The sequence below is a fragment of the Furipterus horrens genome, unplaced genomic scaffold, assembly GCF_987537825.1.
Source record: "Furipterus horrens unplaced genomic scaffold, mFurHor1.1.pri manual_scaffold_10, whole genome shotgun sequence".
Taxonomy (NCBI): domain Eukaryota; kingdom Metazoa; phylum Chordata; class Mammalia; order Chiroptera; family Furipteridae; genus Furipterus; species Furipterus horrens.
In genome coordinates, this window is record NW_028327180.1 from 33,242,222 (window position 1) to 33,268,114 (window position 25,893).

The following is a 25,893-nucleotide window of genomic DNA, read 5'->3' on the forward strand; positions in this document are numbered from 1 at the left end:
GCCTGGCGACGCTTCCCACCTCCTGCGGCCTCGCCTTTCGGATCTTTCTGTTTCCAGTGTAGCCTGCGGCGCCGCTGCGCTAATCCCAGGGACTAGGTGGGGGCTCGGGAAACTCGGCAATCCAGCAAGACTTCTTGGCCGGCGGAGAGGGCTCAGACTGCAGCCTCAGCCTCCTCCCTCTAGCGGGGGCGGGGGAAGTGGCGGGTCGGGGTTTGGAGTCGGCGTCAGTGCCTAGAGGCCCCAGCGCAGTGGGGCTGTGAGCCGGAGAGTCCCTCAGACAGGTCTAAAGGTTAATAGAGCAATCACAGGGCCCTATTACCGCGTAAAAATAACCCATCGATTACCGCAGCCTTCAGGTCCAGATAACAGCCTGCCGGTGGCTCTCACGCTTTCGGTTAAACAACGCCCCCCGACCCCCCCCACCCCCCCACCCCCCCACCCCCGCGCCCGCTCCCCTAAGGCCGCGTTTCTCTCCCTATCACAGGCTTCTCATACCAGATTAGAGGGGTCGGGATGGGGCCGGGTTACCGCCCTGCGTGAAACCTGTGCGGCTCCGAAGGAAGGGTAGCGGTGACACCCGCTTCCGCAGTTGGTGATCGGTCTTGGATTCCCGACCTGCGCGAGTCACCCGGGTGTAGAGGACGAGGCTAGGACGCGGGGCCTGATTGAAAGGAAACCCCCAGAGAGATCGTAGCCAACTCATGGGGATTCTTAGGAAAATCCCAGAGGAAGGATTGAGCGCGGCTGCGCAGGGAATTCTCTTCCCTGAGCTAAAGGTGCAGAGGTCCAGAGAGGCCCGAGAGCAGAAGAGAAAACTGGGGCTCAGGTCAGAGCGGCGGGAGGTCTGCGTGCAGGCAGACGCACCGACGCCATACCCGAGGCTGCTGCCAGCCTGGGCACCTTCGCGCCCCGGAAGCTGAGTTTCCCTTTTCCAGCTCCCCCAACTCCTCTTCAGCACCTCTACAAAATTTGGCGCTGCAGGTCCCAGGCCTGAAAACTTAAAATGGAGGGGATCCTGGGGGTCCCTGAGGCTGGATCTGGGGAAAGGCAGTTTCTCGAGGACACTCCGACCTGCACACTTTGAGACGCAGTGGAACAGAAGGGTACGCTCCCCGTGAATTGTTTGAAAAGGGCCCTCATCGCCAGTGGGTGAGGGAGAGTGGCTCGAAGCCCAAGACCTGCGTCTGGGGCCAATGAGGGCTTTGTGGAGAGTTGAATTCTGGGGGCGGGGGGGTGGTAGCTAGCTGCCCCGGCCTCACTCACTTCTCCGTGGGGATTTGTGGTTCCAGCGATGCCCAAGGTCTCAGAGCTGCCTCCCGCGTGCGACCTTCAGAGGGCAAAAGGGGCTGACCCTGGAGACTGGGAGCTGATTTTTGATTTTTGATATATTTTTTTTTTTTTTGCAACAAGTCAGGTGCTTGGGGCTGAGCATCTGGAGGAGCAGCCTTCCCAGCGTCCTCACCCAAGCCAAGGACAAAGGCCGCTCCCCTGAGATCTTCCAGGAGTGTGGAGTGGACCAAGGCGGGAGAGCGCGGGTGCTGAGGTTCGCACCATTTGGACATCCTGCGTCGAGCTCCTCCCAATTTTCCCTCACTTCCCAGGCTCTCGGAATTTCAGTCTCCTCCTCTGTACAGTGATGGGGACAGTACTAGGTCCTTCTCTACGCGTCCTGGTTATGAGACCCCTGATGAAAGAGCCTGCTGTATCTAAGCTGTTGCTTGTGAGGAACCCCAGATTCACAGACCTACACCTTCACTCCCGCTCCTGGTCAGGCCTTTGTCAGAGCTTTATCCACACCTTCCGCTGGCGCTCTTCTGGTGGGCTGAAGCCTGGGGGCATTAAAAGATTCGTTGGTTCTAGGAAGGCGCCCCAGAACAGATATTTGTGTGTTTCCTGTGGATTTTTTTCTCTGGTTCCAGAGCCCCGACTTTCTTCCCAAAGGGATTAGCTCAAGGACAGTCAAGAGGGTGTTTGGCGAGCAGTCTGCTCTTTGGGGGTGTTTCGTTTTCCCTCCGTTCTTTCATGGCCTCCTCCCTCCTTTGGGGAGACGGGAGTCGCCTCGCAGCCGTGCGTTGCCAGGAGCGGGGAGCATTTCAAGGTCTCGCTGGCCCGCCGGCCTGGAGGAGGTTTATCGGCAGGTTCTCAGGCTTCTCCCTTGTTCTGGAGGCCACTTGAAGGGGGAGGGGTGCTCGGATGCTCAAAATCTTAAGTGGCTATTTTTAAGGCGCTGTTCCTAGGCTGAGGGTCTGGCATGTGACCCAACCCCACTCGTGTCCTCTTTCTGCTTTTCTTTCCTATATTCCACAGGAAAATGTGAATACTGTGAAAGTTTTTGACCTGTTTTTACTAAAGGCCTGGGTCTAATGAAGAGTCAAGTTGTGAGATTTTAACAAATAAGATTTACTTAGATTTCTGTAAGCTTAAAAGCCTTCTCTCCAGGACACAAGAAAAGTTGTGTTGGCTTACTCCATTAAGGCACCTGGGATTTGAGTCGGTCGTACCCTAGCAGAGACACGGTTGTAGGCTGGGCAAGAGGTACAGAAGAATCTGAACTCTAGTTCCCTTGAGCAAAACGTTAATAAACAGTGGACGATGGGATTTACATTGACACCAGCGAGGGTCTCTGGTTCAGCGTTCCCCGGATTTCCTGGTGGGACCCAAGCGGCTTGCTTTAAATGCCACTTGGGTGCCACAGTCTCAATTCTGGCTGGTGAAGTTGTTGGGCACACTGCGAAAATCAGCCTTGGCTCCTCCCCCACCCGAAAACCAAGGAAGCCTTAAAAACACGGGGCCCCAAAAGTCTTATAATCGGGAACAAGAAGCCCACTGAGAGAAAGCATCACAGAGAGGACTACAGAAGTCACCCCTAGTCCTGTGTAACGAATTCCTTTGGAGATGTAGATACTTCTCTGCGGACTTGTGAGCAAGAACTCAGGGACAGACCCGCACTGAACGTATGCGGGCTCCTGACCCCCTCCCGACAGACTTCGAATCCCCGCGCCTCGCCTGGGAGCCACCGAGTCCTCCTCCCTCTGCGACACTTGGTGCTCACTCGCATGGCCTGCCCTGCCCCCTGCTCAACTCCCGCAGGCGGAGCACGGACAGCCGAAGTGCGGAGCGGGCCGCTCCCCGCTGGTGGATAAATGGAGAACGAATTAAGCTGCAAAGCTGCACAGACCTTTCCCTCCGTGAGCTGCAGGCCTTGGACAACAGGAATTCTTTGTGGGGGCGGGAGGGACAGAGAGACTCGAGCTTCCTCACACCCGGAACCGAGCTCTGCGTCCCAGGAAGCGATCATCAGCCCTCGCCGGCAGCCTTGAGGAGAGAAGGCAGCAATGCTTTCTAATTGTCTTGCTTTTAAAAATACTAATAGGTGTAGCAAAGTGAAGCCATGCTCTCACTCACAGACCTCTGCAAACGTTCCCTGGTTCTTCCGGCCTGAGGACTAGAGTTTTTGGCACAGTCCCTCATACTTTATAGTCACTTTAAGGTTACAGAACACTCTCAGATTCCATTTTCTCGCGGAAACAACAACATCGCCCGCACTAGAGGAAGGGAGAGGAGGTGTTTCCATCCTCACACAAACAGGAACTCAGAGACCCAGAGAGGTTAAGACACTTGTCCGAGGTGGCAAAGCTGGTATGCTGGACAACAGGTCTCGAACCTAGATTCCTGAATCTTAGGGTTTTTTTTCCCCCCTCCTTTCTACTTAATATCGAATTTCTATAATAAAACACTTTTAACCCTCGTTTTGCCTTTTCAATATTTCTAAATTTTCTTTATTGAGTATGTCTAACATTTAAACATTAAAATCGATTTAAAATAAAAGTTTGTTTCTCATCATCTATGAGCTCATGGGACGGGAAAGAAAAGCAAAAAGGAGTTTCCACATTTTCACTAAGTTCGGCAAGGATGACGAAGGCTCTTAAATGGAAAGGGCCTGCTCCTCAGGTTCTGGAGCAGGAACTGAAACCGAGTCCCAGCATCCGCAGCACAGACACTGTGACCAGCAGGTGGGCAAGTTAAGAGTGTCCCTCTTCCTGCCGCTGGTCCCCTCTAATTCTGCCCAGCCTGACTCCCTCTTTCCCTCCTCATCCAAGGGCCTGGAACAAACTGCAGTGGGAGCTTCCGGCACCCACTGCCCAATCGCTGTCCATTGGGAGCCTACACTTTGTGGACTGAAGCTGCCATCTTCGAGATTTCTCTTGGTGATGTGGGCCCCAATTATTTCACTTGTGGGTCCTCCTTCTGTCCTTTCCTGTAAGGGACTTTTGAAGTTGCAGTGCTAAAGGTGCTAATTCCAGAGAAAGCATGATAAATGTTCTTGGAAGGTATAAAATGTTAATTTGCTTTATTCATCGGCCTTATGTTTCTGGTTGGTTATACACATTTATCTGTGGTTGATTATATACGCCCCCTCCCCACACATACCCCAGAAAGTAAGTTTTAGGAGGTCAGAGACTATGGTTGGCACATAGTAGATGCTCAATAAATGTAGGTTGAATGATTAAAATTATGAAAGGTATTGCTAATAGTATCTCTCAGGGTTGGTGGAAGTTGGAGAATGGAACACTCCTCTCAAAAGGGAATGTGTCCCCTAGCACACAGTAGGTGCCCAGAATTGCTACCATTTCTCAAAGGAGGACACTGGGGTCCAGGCCAGACATGGAGAAAGTTTCCTAGTCTGGGTAGCTAGGGATCATTTATTAGCTCTGCTCAGCCACCTGGTCACCCTGCAAATCTCCTGCCTAAATTTTGGCTGCCCCTAAGGGGACCTCCGACCCCTGGGCTTAGAGGTCTACAAGAGGAAGGGATTTCCCAGCACACAAAATTTTGGAAGTCATGTTCAACTAGGGAACCCGATTTAGCACTCAGGCAGTGGCAACTGGTGAGCGAGGCTGCAGAGATCTCCCAACAATGACAAACAAAGGTCACCAGGAGCACAGTCTCTTGTGGCATCGAGGGCCCAGGCCCATAAATCCAGGACTGACAAAAAATGAGGGATGGGGATGGAGAGAGACAGAAAGGAGAGAAGGGAGAGACACGTTGGGAGAGAGGAAGACAGCCAGAGAGCAGGACAGAGGAAAAACTTGGGAACAACTCTGAGACAGGCCTGAGAAAACCAGAGAGGGACAGGATTCATTGATTTGTTTATTCATTTATTCTGTATTTATCGAACACTTACTCTGTGTCAGGAACATTCAAGGCACTGGGATTCAGCATGGAGATAAAGAGAGAAAAAAGTCTGCCACGGGGAGCTTATATTCTATAAGAGGAAAATGAACAACAAATAAGTCAAATATATAGTGTTAAATGGTGGAGTGTTATGGGTTGGGGGGGCGCGTGGCAGATCAGGAATGGACGAGTAGAGAGAGCGGAAAGGGATAGAGACAGGGATCTCAGACTCCGAGAAAAAAGGCAAGACAAGATTCAAGAGACATGGCGATGGAAATAAAGAACCTAGATCCCTAGAGAGGATAAAGCAAGCGAGAGAAACGGGGAAGTAAAAGGCCAGGGCCAGTTCGGAGTAGAGGGCACCAGACAAGGACGAGGTCAATCTGGAGTTGAGGGCTCCCTGCCCCCACGGCCCAGCTCCCAGGGAGGGCGGTGGTGGCGACCGGGACACTAGGGGCTGGAGTGCTGCTAGTCGCCAGACCCAGTTGGAGTGCTGCCAGTCGGAAGACCCAACGTGCCTCTCGGGGGACTTGTGGGGCCACCAGAGACGTGGTGTCCTCAGCACCAGCTCTGGCCGTTTCCGCTCAAGCCACCACCTCCCCGCTGTCCCCGGCACCCTTCCCTTGGCTGCGGAGCTGGAGCCGAGGTGACCGGGAGTTGGAGAAGACGCCCAGGCAGGCGCCGAGGCTTGGCGCGGCCAAGAGAGAGACAGGAAAGTGTCAAGGAAGCACAAAGCCCAAGTGCGAAAACAGAGTCTCTGGGGGACTGCGGAGAGACAGGGGCTAGGGGTGGGGAGGAGGATACTGGAGGATGAAAGCAGTGTGGTCCTTCATGCCACTCCAGACACGCCTGGGCTTCCCTGTAATGGACAGTAACGTGGCCTGGCACACGACCGCCCCACATCTTGCAGCACGGTTGCACAGGTGCCCTAGAGAGTGGGCTTGCTTTTTCCCTAACACCCATCGGTGCTTGAAGATATTAATTAATTTTTTGGCAATCATTGGTTTCTTGCAACAGCAGAAGGAGGAAGGGGTGGTATGGTACATCTGATAATTAAACCTACCTATTTCTGTCAAATGGGTATGTACTGCATTCTGACCTGAGTGAATAAAAAGACTGGAAGATCCCTGGCATTACATTTCTTTTCTTTTTAATTTAGGCATTACATTTCTTTTTGGCTTTTTTCAACTTTTCTCCCCATTTCACCGTGTGTGTCTTTGGTTGAAAGACAAGGATGCGCTACCTTTAAAGTTTGCTTTCTTCCACAGCCCCAGTCCCTCTTCAGCAGAGGTGCTAATGAACAGCAAATTGTCGAAGGGCAAGGAACCACGGGGAGAAAAATCAAGAAGCAAATGGGTCTGAACGAGATGGAATAATCAACACCTAGATAACGGGGAGTTGGCAAGATTTCACTTATAGAGGTGCAGTGCTAACCTGAGAAGTCTAGGCTGCTAACCTTGTCCTGTCCTTCTACCTCCACCTCATACCACCTCATCACAGGGACAGAATCTCCCCCCTGCCCATGAAGTCTCTGGAGATGCCCAGTTCCAGTAGTCGACACTGAGCTTGTGGGTGGGGTGGGGATGATGTGGAGACCCCAGAGCAGAGTATATAAGACAAAGCCTGATCAGTGAAGAGTGATCAGTTTTCAATCACTATGTGAGAAAGTTGTCTACTCCACTTCAAAAGCCCTGAATTCTCATTCTCCTTCCCTCTTTACCACCCTCTCTAAACATATACTCTCTTTCCTCCACAGACCATTTTTGTCAATATTGTGACATCCTCATCCCAAACTCTATGAACATAGCTGCTTAGTACATGATTATTTGCATTGTGTCTCAGGATAGGAAAAGCTAAATGTAAGTTGTGCTTCAATACATAAAAGAGGATTGCTAGTGTCCTTACATCCTAGAGTTTTATTCATAATGGCCCCAAACTGTGAACCACACAAATGATCCACAGCTGGGGAATGGAAAAACAAATGAGGTACATCTATACAGCGAAACACTCTTCAGGAACAAAAAAGAAAGAACTACAAATAAATCCAACAACATGAATGAATCTCAAATGCACTAGGACTGCATGAAAGAAACCAGACTCCAAATTCTGAATGAACTCATGTATGTGACATTTTCATGTAGGGACAGAAAATAGATCAGAGGTTGCTGGTACAAGGAGTTGGGGAAGAGGCAACTGCAAAGGGGGAGGAGGAAGTTTTGTGCAGTGTTGAAACTATTCTCTGTCTTGATTGTGGTGGTAGCTACACCATTTGTGTTTGTCAAAACTCACAGAACTGTACACCAAAAAGGATGAATTTACTGTATGTAAAGTTCACCTCAGTATAAATCAGACTTGTTAAAAAGCAGGGGGGGGGAAGCATGGCTGGGGCAAGATAAGAGTCTTCAGCCCCTCTCTCTCTCTCTCTCTCTCTCTCTCTCTCTCTCTCCACACACATACACACACACACACACACACAGAGACACACACACACACTTGCCCATCCCCACTCTTTAGGAAGACTCCATATCCCTGGTACATGTTTGACTCCCACCTAAAATACTTCAGAAGAATGATTTATATACAAAAGAAATCCTTGCACCCCCTTTTAAAGGGTTTAGTTTCCAAGGTTGGTCTTCTGCGTGGCCTGCATGAATGGCCACAGCAGACTACCCTGGGCACAGCTCCAGTGTCTCTTCACACATGTTTGACACACGTGCACTCATATTTCACAGTAGGCTACAGGGAGGATGGCATGAAAAGGAGGATTTTTCTGTTCTCTCCTCCTGAGAGTCCTAGAGCCAGGCAGCAGAACTGTGGGATTGCTAACTCATTTTCAACAACACTGCCACTCCCCAAACAACTTGCTGGTTGAGGATGGACAGCAGGATACCCAGCTGGCCAGAACCCAGCCAGTCAGGAAAGACCTGGGTCCTGGCCAGCTGGTCCCATGAGGCAAGACAAGAGTAAGCCAGGGCCTGACCTTGAAAGAATAGTTTGCCCCTAAGAGTAGGACTGTGTTTCCAAATGCACCAAGGGAAAAGCATTTGGTGAAATATGGCCTCCCCTGCACATGATCTTATTAAATCCTCACATTTTTTGCAGGAGAAATTGTTTTAACTTTGATTCTTACATCAGTTTTCATTACACCCAGCTGCAGTTTGTGATGTGCACATGGCTACCATGTAGGTGCATGGTAACCAGAAGAAAGTGTGCCCTGTACCAGATAAACCACCACACTTTGTACCTGCATTTACAGAAATCATAGTCCAGTGGACATCATTTGGAGCCAAAAGTCACTGACTACTTGGGCTACAGCATGACTTTGCTACCTCTCTTTCCTGCTCAATAAAAATGGCAAGTGCACGTGTGCGTGTGTGTCTGTCTGATCATTTCTATTCCTTCCTAAAGCTGTTGATAATATCTTATTTTTAACTCTAGTCAAACCATTGTGGTAACAAAGGAAAAATGAATGTTAGCAGAACCCTATTGGTCATTGGCTTTATTTCATCTTTTTCACTTGAATTAACAAACCAACAATACCAACACTAATGAAAACACCACCATCATCAGCAACAAAAAAGGGACAAAATCCCACAAAATACTGTGTTTCTTGTGAGAAATGCAACAGTTTGATTTTGTCAATTTCCCTATTACTCTCATCCTCATCCTTGGACAGCTTGCTACTTAAGCAGTGGAAGAACCAAAAGGTGGGACGGGAAGAAAAGAAGTGAAAAGGACGCAGGAATCCACACTAGGGAGAAAGTAGTGACACAGAAACGCTGTGGGGGGATGGTGGAGAATCCCAGGGGCCACTGTAGATCTGACTTTACCCCCTGGGCGGCTTTGAGTAAATCAAAGGCAATGGCTCTTGGCCAGTCTCCCTCTTACGAAGAGAAATCAGATACCATGATCTGAGCGTTCTTTCAGCCTCAATGTCCTCTGGATCTGAATTATTTGGATATCCTTACAAGTGTTGCAATTCATGTAGCAAACATTTACTGAATGTTTACTACGTACTAGGCGCCATGAAAACTTTGGAGATACAAGGATGAACACAAGTTTCTACCTTTAAACTATTCACACCAGAGAGGAAGAGTCCAGAAAACAAGCAACAGGAGAAAGTACTGGAGCAGATTCAGTGCATGAAGAGAAACCCTGTTAACTCCTTGAGGGGAAAGGATAGGTGGGAGGATTAAGTAAATGAATTCCAGGAACTGTATTATTTTTATGTGTAGGTGTTGATCCCCGAACCCCCGTCTCGCTCACTTCTGCCTTATTTACTCTTTTTTTTTTCAGACCTCAGTCTGCATGCACGCGCGCGCGCGCGCGCGCGCGCACACACACACACACACAGGCACGCGCGCGGCGGCCAAACTTGGGCCAGGAGTTGTGCGGACCCTGCACAGTTCATGCACTGACAGGCAGCCTGGAACCTACAACATGCATGACTTGCCCCATTTCACACATTTGATGCCAAACAAGCATATCACTCATAGGTCCCGCAGAGTGCCACTGTGGCCGGCGCAGGGGCTGGGAGTCAGATGTGGGCTTTAGTTTCCATCACTACTTGGTCGTGTGACCTCAGGCATGTCCAGCCTCCCAGTCTGTCCCAGTTTCCTCATCTGTGAAACATTCGGCTGGTGCTAGATCGGTTCCAAGCTCCCTTACAGATCTTTAAAAACAAATGAACACATCCTTAAAAGCCTAGGATTAAGAGGGAGAATAAAGTCTAATATTTGTTGATTGATAGAAAAATGCGGCCTCCGAGCCATGCGGGTCTGTCTCGGGCGCACCAAGAGTCGGCCCGGCTCCCTGGCGTACACAGGCGTCTCCCCGGGCCCCGCGCGCCCGCCCCCCGCGCGCTGTGCTCTGCGCCGCCGCCCGTGCCCGCCGGTGTGATGGATGGCCGCGGAGCTGGCGGCCTGTCAGGCCTTATTGATGAGGTGCGCGCTGACGGCCGCCGCGTAACCCGAGGCGGCAGAAGGCGAGCGCGAGGAGGCCGGCAGGCGCAGACTTGGCGGCGCTCGGGGTCAGCCCCCGGCCGGCCGGCCGCCCCCGCCCCTCCGGCGCGCCCCGGCCGGGCTCCACGGAGGGGGCGCGGGCGCGGAAGCGGTTCCCGGGCCTGGCGCCCATGCGCGGGCCCCGCTTCCTCTCCGCAGCCGCCTTGTTTCCCACCTCCCGCTCGCCAGCGCCCCTGCCCTCCCGGCCGCGGCCGCAGCCGCAGCCGCAGCCTCGTCCCGGCCGGTACCTTCCCTGCGGAGCCCCCTCCTCTCTTACCCGGGCGGCGCAGGGCTGTGCAGGCGTCCCAGGCCTCGGTGAGCGCCCGCGCTCCCCTAGGAGAGCAGCGCCTTCCCCAGGGACCCCCGGTCGAGCCCTTGAGGCGGGACTCCGCCGCAGCTAAAGTATCAAAGGCAGCACAGTTTAGACTCAGAATAGTCCGTTTCACAGGAATCACTCCTGCCATGCACGAGAGGAGAAAAATCAGGACGCTGGTGAATACCCATCCTGAGTTCATTAGAATTTTTGTATGGCGATAGATAAGCTAGGTAGGTAAATAAAAGTAAATACACCTACATGTAAAGGCGGTAAGGTTCCAGGGTCGTTCCCCCCTTATCATTTTGTACATATCTACTTTTCTAATTGAGCAAGTATTCTTTTATTATAGTAAAGTCACTTGCTCTGCTTGAAAAGATAGGCTCCTGCTTAGTTCGTTCTAAACCTGCTCGCTTACTTTCTCCAGTCCCACCTTCTCCCACCTTGTTTTTGTCTCGTTTGTTCCCCCCATTGCTCTGTCAGGATGAGAAGAAAGGCTGCTGCTATTATCTCAGCGCCTGAAAGACTGCAGAACGAGGGCAGGTTGCCTTAGCTTCTCCGCCTTTCTTGTGAAAGCCCCCAAGGCCATCTTCTCTCTTAGTGACACTAAAGCCAGCATCATGACCCTATTACCTGCAAAGCACTCTCAGTTCATGAGAATTCAGGTGTAAGTCAACACTGGTGACAACTTAGTTCAGACTTTTCAGTGGCTCAAGTTTTTGGTCCCCAACGCCTCCTACACACACACACACACATTTTGAGTCAAGGGCTAGCCCTGACAGGTAGAGGGCCCTGATTCTACATTAGATATGATCTAAAAACTGAAAAACAGGTAGCCTTTTCTGTGGGGCACAGTAGAGAGAGTGAAAGGGAGGGATCCCAGGTTGGTGTGTCTAAGGCACTCACTGTACAGGGAGGGTCAGGGTCTAGGCAACAGGTGAGGGTGGTGGAAGCTCATTGAGGTGGAAACAAGGAGTTTTGGGTTCTAATCGTGCCACTGCTACCACAGACAAATTCCTTAACTTCTTAAGCCTTAGTTCCCTTCTGTAAGATAAAGAGACTGGCCTCCATCAACATTTTGTGACTTTAAGGCCCCACAAATGGATATCACAAAATTGTGAGTCTATGCTTCCGATGGTTCTATACCAAGGAGCTCATTCCTGGTCCCACACAGTGGAAACTCAGGAATGTCAGGTCTCTAAATCTGAACCCAATCAGAGCCTCATTGAGGAACCCAGAATATTAAGCCTGTCTTAATGTATATGGTAAAAGCTTAGACTGCAGATGAAAATTTCAATCCATTTTCTAGGCAAACATTTATTAACAGCTAACCTTGGGTATGATGACAAGTGTGTTGCATGGATTATCTCATTTCTCTACACAATTATTCTGTCCCCCCATTTTACAGGTGACAAAACTGAGGCACAAAGCTGTTAAGTAACTTGCCCAGCTTAATAGGTGTCAGAGCCAATATTTACAGGTAGTTTAATTCTAGAACCCAAATACTGCCACCACAATCAAGATACTGGCACTGTGAGGAATATAAAGGGGGAAAAACAAGGGTTTTCTTGTTACATATCTTCCTTTTTAAAACAATTATTTTTATTTTTTCAACTTCCATTCCCAGAATCAATTCCTTTCACCACTCTGGTTCCACAGCCTTTAACATATTGTATTTCAGTACATTATCTACATGTCTGTCTACATGCCACTCTCTCCCAAATTTCGATCCTTTTAAGGGAACAAATCTTATGTTTGATATTTTTGTATTTTCTATATTTTATAACATGTAGTAGATATTTTTAAAGAGTTTGTTGAATTGAGGAAATGGAAGTTTCCAACTTGTCCTTACAGAGTGTAAATCTGTCCTTTATGACAGAAAATGTAGTATCAGGGATGTGGCTGAAACACACGGGCCGTTTGCTGTGCGCAAAGCGAGAGAAGCTCACATGCAGATGATGCCACGTGCTGACTCACCAGCACCTTAGCCTGTGTGCCCTTGTTGTTGGGGTGACTATGACCCCAGGTAACTTTGGCCCACTTACCAGTCTCAGGAGAACCTTTCTCTGACTCTGACACTGATGTGGAACTCTGGAGTTGCAAGGGACTTCAGGGACCCTGGTTCAATCCACTCATTTAATAGATGAGGACCCAGAAAGGGCTACAGGCTTATCCAGAGTCACAGAGCTGTTTCATGGCAGGGTTAGGAAAGTAGGTGCCCTGGGACCCTGGTTGTACCCTGCTCTTCCATGTCAGCATGCTGCTGTAGAAGGTGATATCTCCCCTCTATAAACCTGCATCCCAAGGCCAAGCTTCCCTCACCCTGATGCAATCACCAGGGGCAGGCAGAGGATTAGTGATAAGGCAGCACTGAGCTCTGGGGTAGCCTGGGAACCTGGTTACTGTTGCCCCCACCCCTCCCTGCCACTCAGCAGGGCAGGAAGGTGGGAAGAGTGACCCAGGCTGGGACTGGGGTGAGGGTGGGTGGAGGCATGAGGATGCAGTAAAGCGGTTTCAAGGAGTCATAGACATTCAAAACTACAGTCATTCCACACCCCTCTTAGACCATCCAAAAGAGGCACTCAGTACATGTTACCTTTATAGACTATCTTCCAACTATTCTGTGGATTCATAAATATTTCAGCCTTCAAAATAAAGAAAATACAGCAGCAAAGTGTGTGTGGGAGGAGGGTGCATAATGGGCAGGGCTCTGAACTTGGTCCTTGTTCTGACTCATTATTTCAGAGGGTGATCCTATGCCTGCTGTCCTGTGTTCTGTGTAATTATTAGTACACACCTGCAGTCATAGTTTCACATAAATTAAACTTTCATTTTTTTGTCACTTGAACTCTCTGAGTCTTGGTTTCCTCATCTAAAGTAAATGGTTTTGAGTAAATATCTTTCAAGTTCCCTTTTAACTGGAAAATGCTTCAATTTTATGAATGTGGGGCTCCAGGAGGAAATTCTTTTGTCAGGGTAGATGAGAGCAAAATCATTTATGGATTTGTGACTCTTCTGTTATTGACATTGAACTTTGGGCCTCCGGTTCACCATTGGCAAACTAGGATTGATTAAAAATAATAATAATAAAATAAACCAGCTCTTCTGAATAACACATAAGAATTCATTAGAACTCGCCTCCCAAATAAGCAAATCCTCTGTTAATTGTATTCATTCTGACATATGTACAAATATTATAACCCTAACAATCCCACTGCCACCTCCCCACCAGGTTGTATTTAACATCTAAATGGAGGAAACAAGATTTTTGGATTCAGTTCTTAATTGGAGCCATCAATTCACTGTCTAGTTTTTTTTTCCCCCTGCCTGTGACATTTCCCAACCCCATGATCATGATAAAGAAATGTTAGAGACAAGGCTGTGTCAAGGCCACCTCCTCAGTGTGCTCCTTGTTGTGGCTACTGCAGCAGTCAGAGGGCTCCCTTTCTTTTTCTTCCCAAGCATACATTCCCTTTACACCCACGTAGTCTGCCAGGTTCCAGAGTGTGTTCTGTGTGCGTGCGCGCCTGCGCGCTCTATTTTGTCACTTTGTTAAACTTAAAAATTTCTTAATAGCTAGGATGGTATTTAATAATGCTCCATATTCCCTTCAGTACCCTGTACAGAGCAGGGGCTCAACACATACTCAAAAGAATGAATTAATGATTGAATAAATCTGGAGGCCAAATATGGACTTATGTATAAGAAATGTGCCTGTTTGTGAAATGCAAATAGTTTTCCTGAATTTGTTTCTTTCTTTTTTTCCCCTACATCTCAGGAGTTCTTAGGCACAGCTGCATTCTAAATGTATGACTTTGTAAACCACTTTATTTTCACTGTTTTGATCTCACAGGTGTAGGGGCTCTTAAATTGCTATTTGCTTCACTTTATAACTTGCACCTTGGAGAGGCTGGATGATAAATGAGAGATGAATAATTCCTTATTGCTACTTATCTGCTGAATCTATAAACTAGTGTCAGCATTTACTCAGTTGGGTTTAAAGCTGTGCCTGGTATACTTATTAACCTGCTTAAAATAAGCCATAAAAATGGGCTTGGTAGGCAGTTGTTTTAACTAATTTTAAAAAATGACACTGGTCATTTCCCACTAACTCACAGGGTGACCTTTGGCAAATCACTTAACCTCCCTGAGTCTTACCTGCAAAATAAAGGGGGCGGAGCTAGATCAGCTTTAAGAGGTTGCAATTTTGTCATTCCTTAATTCCATGGCTTTCAGATGAGTAAAATAAGGGATCCTGATAATACCTATTAAAGCAATGACAAATCTGTTGGTATGGACTATCTCATGCATCCCTGGAGGGTGGGGGAAGCAGCATGTGGTAGTCAGAGCAGGGCTTTGAATTTTATTCTGCTACTAGTGGTGTGAACTTCGGCAATACATCTCTGAGTCTCAGTTTCCCCATCTATAAAACAGACATAATACTCTAATAATACACTGATTGCCCTAGAGAGAAATCAGATGTGGGGATTGAAAGTGATATATATGAGAAAGCACTTTGAGAAATGTTATTCATTGTCCCCAATTCACAGATGAGGGCATTGATCAAGGTAGTCTTTGGTTAACCAGTCTGCGGCAGGACCAAGGGTAGGCATGTTTGACTTCTCTCATTCTATCTTGATTACATGTGGAAATTATTTTAAAACTATGTAGAGATTAAGCACTTAAGATGCTTTCTCTCAGGTCTCTGGGTGCTCAGGGAAAATCTATGCCTGGTGAGACATTTCTGGCATGCTAAATGAAACAGTGATAAGAAAATTAGTTGAAAAAGGACTCATGGACAGGACAACATTGTGGTGATTGTGGTGGGAGTATGAGAGGACTAAATGGTAATGGAAAAAATACAATAAAGATTTTTTTAAAAACCCAGTCAATATCTTACTGGCTCACAAACTTAGGAACTTGTAGCTAGGTAGAAAATAAAGCATTTTCAGAGGCTTTGGAAATATATTCCCTTCCCAGCTCCAGTTCTCACTTCTCATACTCCTTGTTTTGGGATACATCTTGGCCATGTCAAGGGTACTTATGGTCTGCTCAAGGCTTTGGGTTTGATTTCCTTCAGAGACATGTGCAGAGAAATCAGTTGTTATGGAGGGTTTTTGTTGTAGAGAATTCAGTCAGCAAAAGTGTGTGAGACGTGCTCCTCTTAGAATCATTCTTCAGGACAGCACTTATCCCCCCCACCTCCCCATGCCTGTACAGTGCTGAGAGCTGACAGTTGTGGCTTGAAGACCAATGTGATGCCTGACTGAATTCCATTTGCGGAGAGGAGCTGACTCACTTCTACAGAAAACTAAACTTTTGCAGGTCTACCTAAATTCTATTCATAGTCCTTTACCGCCAACCAACTAACCAAACAAACCAACAAACAAAGGCTGGCCTTAGGCTTAAAATACAGAGCTTAGAGAAAGAAGATGAAAGTACCATTTTAAGTCCATATCTCTTACTGTACCCAGACTACAACCTTTTATTTGCTAAGTGCTCATTTGTTGATTAATATGAGTGGTATTTTAAGTCCATATCCCTTACTGTACTCAGACTACAATTCTTTTTACTTGCTAAATGTTTATTTCTTAATTAACAACAATAAAATTGACCTTGGTGTTACCTTTATCTTCTGTTGACTGAATGTGTTACATTGAATTAAAAATCTTGTCCTGACCAGTGTGACTTAGTTGACTGGGTGTCATCCCAAAAAGCAAAAGGTCATCAGTTGCATTCCTGGTCAGGGCAATATGCCTGGGTTGTGGGTTTGGTCCCTGGTCAGGGCTCATAGGAGAGGCAATCTGTTGATATTTCTCTCTCACATGGATATTTCTCTCCCCTCTCTCTCTTTCTTCCCTTCGCTCTAAAAGTAATTAAATAAAATCTTAAAACAACAACAACAACAACAACAAAAAAAAAAAACCCTCAATGCAAGATCTTATGAAGTTGCCCTAAGTTTACGGTGGGATTTTATTTCCATTTCTTTTTGTTACTGCCTCCTCCCCAACCCCATCACACACTCTGCTTATTAAGTGGAAGGAAGACACTTTTCATCTTTAGAAACTGCTACTTATTTCTCAATAAATGAAAACTATTTCAGTTTCAAAAATGACACCTGACATTCATTAATACTTGTAATCCATTTGGTCTCTAGTTGAGTTTCTAGTAATTAACTTCCTTGCTTTTACAAAAGTCTTCCCTTCTGAATACCCTCTCGGGCTTTTTGGCCACCACTAAAGGTCTGTCTTCCCTCCCTTGTCCAAGTTCACTCCTCTTTTGGGATGTGAGTAATCAGCCTTTAGCTGCAGCTGGACTAGCACCTGGCCTTACATTCCACCATATCCTTCTGCCAGAAAAGGGAGTTATGAGAAGAGGAAAAAGTTACAAGAACTTAGACCATTGTTTTCAATTTCAGAAACACTCAAGGTTGCAAGTGAAATTCTGAGACAATCTGGATGGTTGTGAAAACATTTTCTACAATTGGAGGGAGAACCTCTGTAGAAAAATCACTCTCACCACTTACAAATGTCTCCAGCTGAGAATCAACAGTCCAGAGCTATTCTTGGAGTTTGAGTCCATTGAGTTTTCAGAATTCTAAAGCTGAATTCTCTAAAATGAATGTGTTTGTCATAAGCCCAATAGTCATGGAATCTTAGGAAGCCAGACATGTCTTGAACCTAATCAATCCTCCCCACCACCAACCCTCAAGCTATTTTTTTCTAATTTCAAATAAATAAAAACTCATTTTAGTTCATTTGAAGAAAACATGAATGTATAACAAGAAAAACAAAATTCATCCTTAACCATGGAGACCATTAGTGTTCTCTCTCCCTACCACAAGTTTCACAGTGTATAGAGTGTTTTGCAATCTACTTCTAATTTTTTAAGAAGTGTTAGACATTTCTATTTTATTAAATACTTTAAGGAAACAGTTTGATGGCTACATTATGGATTCTCCATAGTTTATGTAAGTAAGCTCTTGTTGTTCAGAGTATATGTTATTTTCTATTTTTCACTACAGTAAATAAATATTTGATGTGTCCTTGTCAAATTCAGACAGACTTTGGTTAGTATAGCATCTTGTGAACCTCTGATTATTTCCTTGGGGTCAATCCTATTATGGGAAAAAGTGGGTCAAAGAATATGAACACTTGTGGGTTTCAGGGTACATACTGCCAGACTGCCTTCCAGAAAGGTTGCATTCAAATGTTCCACTACCATCAACATTTCATTTGGGGTAAGAGAATTTAAAAATATATTTATAAGTTTGTCAGATAGATTTCCATCTCTTATTAGACAAATCTAATTTCTGAAGCATTTTGAAGCCACAGGTGTAAAAACAGAACAAACAGAGCTAGATTTTAAAAAGTACGTTGATGCCTAGCTGAAGGAAGTAGACGGTGGAGATTATTTTCGGAAGACTCTGTGCTCTGAGGTGTGTGGGAATTTCAAAATATAAGAAACTGAAGGACAGAAATGTTAAGTGAATTTACCCAGGGTCATAGAAATTCAGTAGTGGAGACGGGATTCAAATCACATTATTGGAACATTAGAATATAAAGTCTTACACTGACCCAGAGATAATGTGCACTAAATATCTCATCAGCTCTAAAGTTTCCAGAATGTTCTTTGTGATGAGCTTATTGTCCAGAAGTTAGCTATTGTAGCTTTTTAAAAAAATGGTAAATGAGAATAATCTCAGATTATTTCTGAGGGGAAATTTTATCTTTGAGAAGGTGGTGTCCTCAACTATTGAGAAGCACACTCATACATCTTATTTGTAGAATATGCCGGAAGTAGAAGTAAAATAACTTGTTGGAGGTCACCCAGATTGTAGGTGGGACTACAATCCAGGATCTGGCAATTTTGGATCTTGGCTACTGCCTGTAGTGTGGTCTCTGACCTAGCAGCAAATATCTCCTATGGGCAGGGGAGGAAGGTTAGCTTAACTAAGGCCCATAGCACCTTAACATTTTCATTGAGGGTTAGTGTCCAGCACCTGGGGATGGGCATCTGAATGAAAGGTGGCACAGTGAGGTTAGTGGGGCACCTGGGGGTGACCACAAGTGTGATGAGCTGAGCATTCTGAGCCTGGGCATGGGCAGGGGGAGACATTTTCTCCCAGAGAAAGACCTTCCATTTAGCCAGCCATTTTCAATTGGGAAGCCCATGGAGGAATGGAGGGTAGAGGCTTGGGCCTCTCATTGCTGGTCTTCTGGGAGGGGATTCCTGCATTGAATGGAAGGCTGGACCAGATAACCTCTGCAGCCCTTCCAACTCCCAACATCTCTGATTTGTATGTCTTGGGAGAAAGAAGTGAGCAGTCATGGGACTGAAACAGTTGATTTAGGGTCCCACCCCAGTCGCCAGCCTAGTCCTCAAATAATTTAACCTGTCAGTACAAGGCACAATGCTGGCGGGGTGTAAAGCTTTGTAAATGTTTGCTGAATGAATGAATGAATGAATGGGTGGGTGGATTTAAGACTGCCTTGTCTCCAAGAATAATACTGGTGAAAACTGGAATCTAACTGAGCCTTTTGGTTAGTACAGAGTTTGAATGGGACACTATATAAAGTATATTGAATTTAAAAGAGATTGTGATTTCCCCCAAACCCAAAGAGATTCTAATTCACCTTTTCATTGACAATGGGTAGAATTATAATTTACGGGCATCGGTAAGCATTCTACCTAGTGGTGAGTTTTGAGTCCACACGAAACTATTTCATTAATCCCTGCGCCGGCAATGGGGCAGATCTACGCCACCCAGGGCCGGGTGGGACACGGCAGCCCCCGTCCCTCCCTCCTCCCTTCTGTCCGGATAAATACCGAGGTCTAATGGATTGTTCATGCTGCTGTCCAGATTAGATAGTGAGCCCCTCCGTTATCGCGGCTGGAGCAAACCCCGACGGCCACCACGCTGAGAGCTTTCTAAGGCTGCCCCACATGGGACCTAGGGAGTCTAGAGGGCAAGAGAAAGCAGAGAGCTGCTGACAAATCCTGGGGCCCCGAGGCTGTTTCCGCCTAGCCTCGCTTCCCAGAACTTGCCCCTAAACCTAAATCTTTCTTCCACTCCCATAGCATTAAATCAAGCAGCTATCCAGCTATCCGAAGTGATGGGTAGCTATTATCTGCTTAATTCTAGTTGATTCCGCTTCCAAAAGCTAGGAACATTTTGAGACCTCCCCTGCCCCCCCTCCCCCCAATACCAGAGATGCTTTTGCACAAACAGGGACTACTACATCTGACCAATAGGGTAGTACTTTCCTAATTTTTGGTATTGTAGAATCGTGGCAGGGGAAGCAAAGCTGACTCTCTGACCTCCTTCTGAATTCCCCAGGGTCAAGTTTTTGCCTGTTAATGATCATGTTTCTCAAAGGAAAGATTCTTTAAAGTTTTATTTACATTTCTTAAAGAAATAAAAAGTGTAAAGTTTTTTTCCTTATGAGCTATATTTCGTCTCCATTTTCTGAAAGCAAAAAGGCTCTACTATCTCAGCACTATTACAGAAAATAAAATGTTCACATATGCTTTAACTCTAACAACAAATTCTGTGTAAAATAAATAATAAATGCCCCCAATCATTATTTATCTACAAGGAAAGACTAATCATTCTATTATTATTATAAATGATAGAACTACTGTGATAAAACAGAAAGCAAATAAAATCTTAGCTAGTGAACAGGAAAAAGGTATCTATTTATACCAAATCAATTTCCTTCGGACTAGGTGGAAAGCTGTAATAAATGGTATGGCAGGACAAATCATCTAGCTCAGTATTAAACGTTTCCACAATATTAAAAATAATCTGCATTTTGTTTTTGAGTGAATCAATTTCCTTAGACATTCACCTAACCATTGGAAAATAAATTTTTTAGCGCACTATTTATTTAGAGGTGGAATTTTAAGAAATTCCTTAAATTCCAAACCAGTTACTATGTAGTTTAATATTCAGGAATTAAAATAACTTGAAAAAAGAAAGGCTTCTGGTTCACCCCAAAAAAACATCTTTATCAAGTAATTTCTGCCGGCAGGCGGTACACCCGAATTAATACAAACGAATTTATTATGTGGGGTAAGGAACTTCGGCTGTGATGAGAAAAATTTAAAAGTAAAGCGAGCTTCTGGGAGCATACTGCAGTCACTAAATCCAGCGGGGTTTGCAGCCAGCCAAGAACTGGGGTAAAATAGGCGCACAGGGAGAAAAGAAGAGCAAATGATATCGATAAAAAACAAAGGGAGGGATTTTAATTCAGAAAGAAAAAGAAACTGGAAATGAATTAGAACAAGAAAGAGGGTGGAGAGAGAAAAAGGGAAAGAGAAAACAAGAAAATTTAAGACAATACTAAAGGAATAAGAAAAATCCCTAAGAATGGCGGGTAGGGTGGATGAGGGAGAAACCACATGTCTCAGTATCTAAAGAAAAAGCAGCAGCCACCCACCGCCGAGGAACGCCGACCCCCCACGAACACCACCGGAGGCTCCTAGACACCAGCCCCTGGTGTGACCATCTGCAGGGGGGTTGCAGCTACTGCTCCCGGCTTTAGCGAGGAGTGGTATTGGAAGGTCTGCCAGTTTTTCTATGATCAGGAAAAAGGCGTGCTGGGGAATCGTTGAGTTTGGGGGCGCAGGCTGAGAGGTGGTTAAAAGACAGTGTCCTTCCACAGAGCCTCAGAGTGCCCAGGCCTGGAATCGGATTGTTCCTCCACTAGCCCAAGTCCAGAAGCTACGTGAAATTTCTACTTCCAGCCACTGCTCCAGCCGGTGGCAGTGCCTGAAGTATTAAGGCTCTTGAAACCGGGCTGAGGGAGACTCCCTGAACCAGGCGTTTGTGGCCAGCAAGCCCGCGAACCTTGGTGCCTGCCATCTGTGCCCCTCAATAACCCTCCAAACCCGGCCCAAGAAAGGACTGATCCAGGGCCTTTCTGGCTAGGGTCTAGAGTTCGCTTGGTTGCCCTTCACTGGGTGGGTGGGTGCAGGCTGTCTCCCCACACGGGAGTCCTGAGATGCAGAACAGCTTAACTGTGTGTGGGTGTGGGTGTGTAAGAATAACCGTTTTGATGACAGCGGACATGGGCGAATATGTCCAGGGTCAGGCTAGCGCCCTGCACTTGGAGAGGGGCGCGCAAACGGTGGGTGGACCTCTGCCCACCTTCTCCGAGCCTCCACCCCCAACATAGTGCTTTCAGCATCCCCAGACTTTGAATTCCTTAAATGGGTGGCCCTTGCAGAGGGTGAACCGGCCACATTCTGAGCAGCGCCAAGCTCAGGTGCGAGGTCACCCCGCTGACCGCGGCCTGGACCCTAATGCCTGCGGCCTGGGCTTTCTTGCCCTATGTTCAGGACGCTGGGTATCGCCAGGTTCCAGAAACCAGAGACGCGACCCAGGCGGCCTCGGAAGCGACACAGGTTGAGGTGACCTGGCCCACGTGGCTCCAAATGGTTGAAATGCATTCAAAGCAATCCAGCCTCAGCCTCGCCAGAAACAGAAATGATGGAGTTCGAGGGCCGAGAGCGAAAAAGCGGCAAAGAACTCGTGGGGTCTGGTGGTTTATTTGCTAAGATCCGCTGGCTCTCTGGCTCCTGGTCGTCCATGTTGGCGGGGGTCCCTCCAGGCCCCAGTTTGTGGAAGGAGCCCCCCTCCACCACCACCACCTCGCTCTCCACCCAGCCAGCGGCTTTGCACTGACGGCTCTGCGGGAGGGACCAGAGATTCGGGACGTTAAGCGGCCGCAAGCACCCAAAGGGACAGCAGCATTCTTTCAAGTTCCCACTGCCCAGTGTTCCACAGGGCTGCCTGTTTTTCGCTGGGGCTCTGTGTGGGGAGGAGCTTCTCTAATGACCAGTCGTTTAACAATCGGGTTGAGCCCCTTCGAGGGAGACCCCGGCTAAGTAACTCGGGGCCCGAGTGACTTCTCCCAACAGTTCTTTCCTCCTGTCATGCGAGTGAGAAACAACGCCTCTGTAAGCAAATGAATTCGTAAACTCTTAAACGCCAGACAGGATGAAAATTGATTATTAACGATTAAGTTATCTTCGTCTTAATTTTTCTTATTTTGGAACAATTTTCTGCCTCTTTAAGGGGTCCCCAAAGCTTTATTAAGTGCTATTATTTAGCAGTCTCCATCCCTATCCTCTGTACCTTTTTTAAAAATGTTATTTTTCATTTTCTTCGCTACATTTCTGCAGGGTTAGTTCTGTTCACCCGGGAACCAGCCCATTGGAGCTTCCCGGGACACTTTTCAGTTCTCCGTCACTGCCGCTGGGGCGCCCCGCTGGGACCACACCCGGCCGGCTGGCCCGGCTCCTTCTCCGCGGCAAAGCGCCCGGCCCTGTGGCCCAGGGCGCAGAAGTCCTCGGTACTCTTCATTTCGCCGACAGCCTTAAGACTGCTCCCTTCCCTACCCGCCCCTGTCCTTTCCGACCCTTCGCCAGAGCCAGACGCCGCCAGGTTTATTGACCTTAGATCGGCTTCAGGACTTTATCAGACCCCGCGGGGTTGTCCCGCGGCTCTAGGCCCTCTCCCTCCTTGGGCGCGCGGCGGGAGACCCTTTTAAGCTTTTCTGAAAACCTCTCCTTGCTGCCCCATCCCCGACTCCTCTTAGAGAACTGTCAGAAAAATCTGAATTTATCTGATCATGACGTGACCCGAGGCAGAGGTTTCAGGGCCAGGGACATTTTCCTGTGTTGCCTCTTTATCTAGATAATGCAGGTGAAAGTGCCTCCCTCCCCCCCATTATTCGGATAATTGTCTTGAATCTCCACCTGGTGCTGTGTTTAGACAGTTGGAGATTGATCGCTTGAATTTCTTCATTGTGCTGTCCCAACCCTAAATCCCCTCCTCTGTACTGTCCCCAGCCTTAAAACATCTCCAGACTTACACATGCAAACTGTAATTTTCAGTCCTATAAATCACTTGGCAAATATGTATAACAAAGCATTAGAAAATCATTTGAAAAAGCTGTTTTATTGGGCTTGAGAAACAGAATAGGGATAAAGAGCAACTAGGTAGCATTTTTCTCAATACCAACCACACAAAACTGTCCTTAAGATCCCCCCACCCCCGCAACATTGAACTCAAGAATAAAAATCACTGTCAGAGACATTTTCTTTAGAAGAAAAAGGAAATATAGGTGGCTAAAAATGAATGCTAATGAATTTTGTAGAAGTTCATAAAGTGAGCTTTTAAATACCCTTTTACTCAAGACCGATTTATCCAAATAAGACAAGCAGAAACAAAACACTTACTACTGTTACTAATAAAACTAAACCAATATTGTGATGATAAATCATGGACTTCTAGCAGCCTTCCACAGTGAGGTTTCCCAGCAAATCAGAGCGGCACTTCCCCAATTTTCCCAGTGAAAAACCTTTCAATTTTCCTTACGTTTGGGGAACATGCATCGGAGTGAGAATATTAGCATTGAGGGAAAATGAGGAGGGGGAAGGAAACCAGAGTTGGGCAGGGGAAGGATAAGCAAAGCAGATGAGTGCAAGTTTTGAGACAGCTTTTGAATTCACCGGCTGGAAGCCAGTGATGCTTTGGGAGAGGGAAGGAGACCAAAAGGAATAATTTTCTATTCCTTGCTTTGCAAAGCTAACATTTGTAGTAAGTGCCCAGACACTGAGAGACTTTGCATTAGATCCTACACAATTCAAGCAGAGCACTTGCTTAATCCTCCTAAGGCTACACAGTTAAAAAATGCCATTGTCTGTTTTCAACCTTTGGGCAAGGGAGGAAGCTCACACAATCTGGTTCGTTTCAAACTCTCCCAGAGCCTCGGTTAAGCAAGGTTTCACTCTGAACTCAGGGTCTCCTCATTCTTTACCCCAAAGCTTTCCCTCTGTCTTCTTTGTTTCTCCCTTTCTTTTGGAATCAGCTCTTTCCCCAACTAAAAAGATTCAAAGCTCATCTGCTCAAACTCTGCACTTATAGGCAGCAGAAGTACTTTTGATTTGTATACAAAAGTATACAACCAAGATCTCCAAAGCATGAAGTGGGCTGGGGGAGAAGATCACAATCCCTGTTGTACACCTGCAGGACCCACCTCCCATCCCATGTCTCACTCCAGAATAAATGGAAAAATAAAGCCCCACATCAAGCCTGGCTGACCCTTGGCCTGTGAATAGGCAAAGAAAAGTATCAGATCCTGAAGGCCTTGAGGCCTACTTGCTACCTCACCACTGAAGCCAACAGGAAACGCCAGTGAGACTTTCTGCCCTGAAAGCACATTAGGCAGGGCTGGCATGGGTCAGGAATGGTTTTCTTAAGATTTTCAAGGGGTTCCCAAGACCGAGCATCAGAAGCCAGGACCCTAGGGTGTGTTGGAGGGACAAAGGGAACAGGGTCCTGGGCACCTAGTCAGATCCATTTCATTTTTTTGTATGGCATATATATATATATATTTTTTTTCTTGAGACACTGACCCTCCCCATTGATTTCTGATTGTTGGAGCAGGACGCTGAAGTGGGAAATGGAGAAATGACAATACCACCCAAGTGTAAGAAGGAGAAACAGAAAATGAACCAGCAGGAGAAACTGGGAAAGGAAGCCTTGCCTCTGAGGCTTGGCCTGCGAAGAATCTCCTCCCTTCTTCCTGTCTCCAAAGGTCTCTTGCATGTCCCTAGTCACACACAGGCAATTCCCTTCCCTCTCCTCCTTCCCCCACCTCCCTCTCCTCACAGTCTGATTTTCAGCAGGCTCCCTATGGACCTTCTATTCCTCCTGGCCCTCTGGCCTTTCTCCTGGCTCCCATGGTGTATCTTCCCCTCTGCCCTGATGGAGGGGTCACCGGGAGGGTCTGGAGGGGACTCACCTATGGTGGGAGCGGTTTCTCTGTGGCTCCTCTCAGCTTGGTGCAAGCCAGAATCTCAGTGACACTCTAGGTCCCTTGGGCTGGTATTCCAGGCTGTTCTCAGCGAGGTGGGAGGGAGGCAGTGTGAGCTGCGTCTCCCAGCTCCCTCGGAGCTCCCAGCTTTCCCTTCAGAATTAGATAAGAAGAAAAATAGATAAGAGAAGTGGTTCATTAATTCAGCAAGCCTTTTTTTTTTTTTGGTATGTTCATGTACAAGTGGAAGGAAACCCTCCTAGAGAACAAAGCCCTGGTTGGATATTTATGTTTAAAAAAGTCAGTGTTCACAGAGTTCCAGAGATGCTTCTGAAAGGTCACTCAGAAGGACCCAACATGGACAGGAAACAAACCTAAGGAATCAGCATTCATGGGGAGAAATGCTGACTTCATAGCTTGTGGCTTCTCCACCCCAAATGTTTCTCAGACATCAGTCCTGCCTTTCTGGTGAGTGGGGAGGGCTGCTTTGTGGTATTTGCTTAGGTCATGCAGTCACCCTCGGAAAGTAGAGATAATAATAACAGCAGTCCTACACTTCCTGGTATGGCAATAAAAA

The 25,893-nt window shown here is 47.0% G+C and overlaps 1 long non-coding RNA gene across 2 annotated transcripts; it reads right to left on the bottom strand.

Annotated features, from left to right (window-relative positions):
* Positions 1-2,328: 2,328 nt before the first annotated feature.
* Positions 2,329-25,771, bottom strand: LOC149999465 (uncharacterized). 2 transcript variants are annotated; one of them, XR_016513451.1, is made up of 4 exons: positions 25,691-25,771; positions 25,305-25,469; positions 5,186-5,266; positions 2,329-3,315 (listed from the first exon to the last, which is right to left on the bottom strand). It is a non-coding gene; the product is annotated as an uncharacterized LOC149999465 (long non-coding RNA). The 2 variants fall into 2 exon arrangements; XR_016513450.1 differs by lacking the exon at positions 5,186-5,266.
* Between the last annotated feature and the right edge of the window lie 122 nt (positions 25,772-25,893).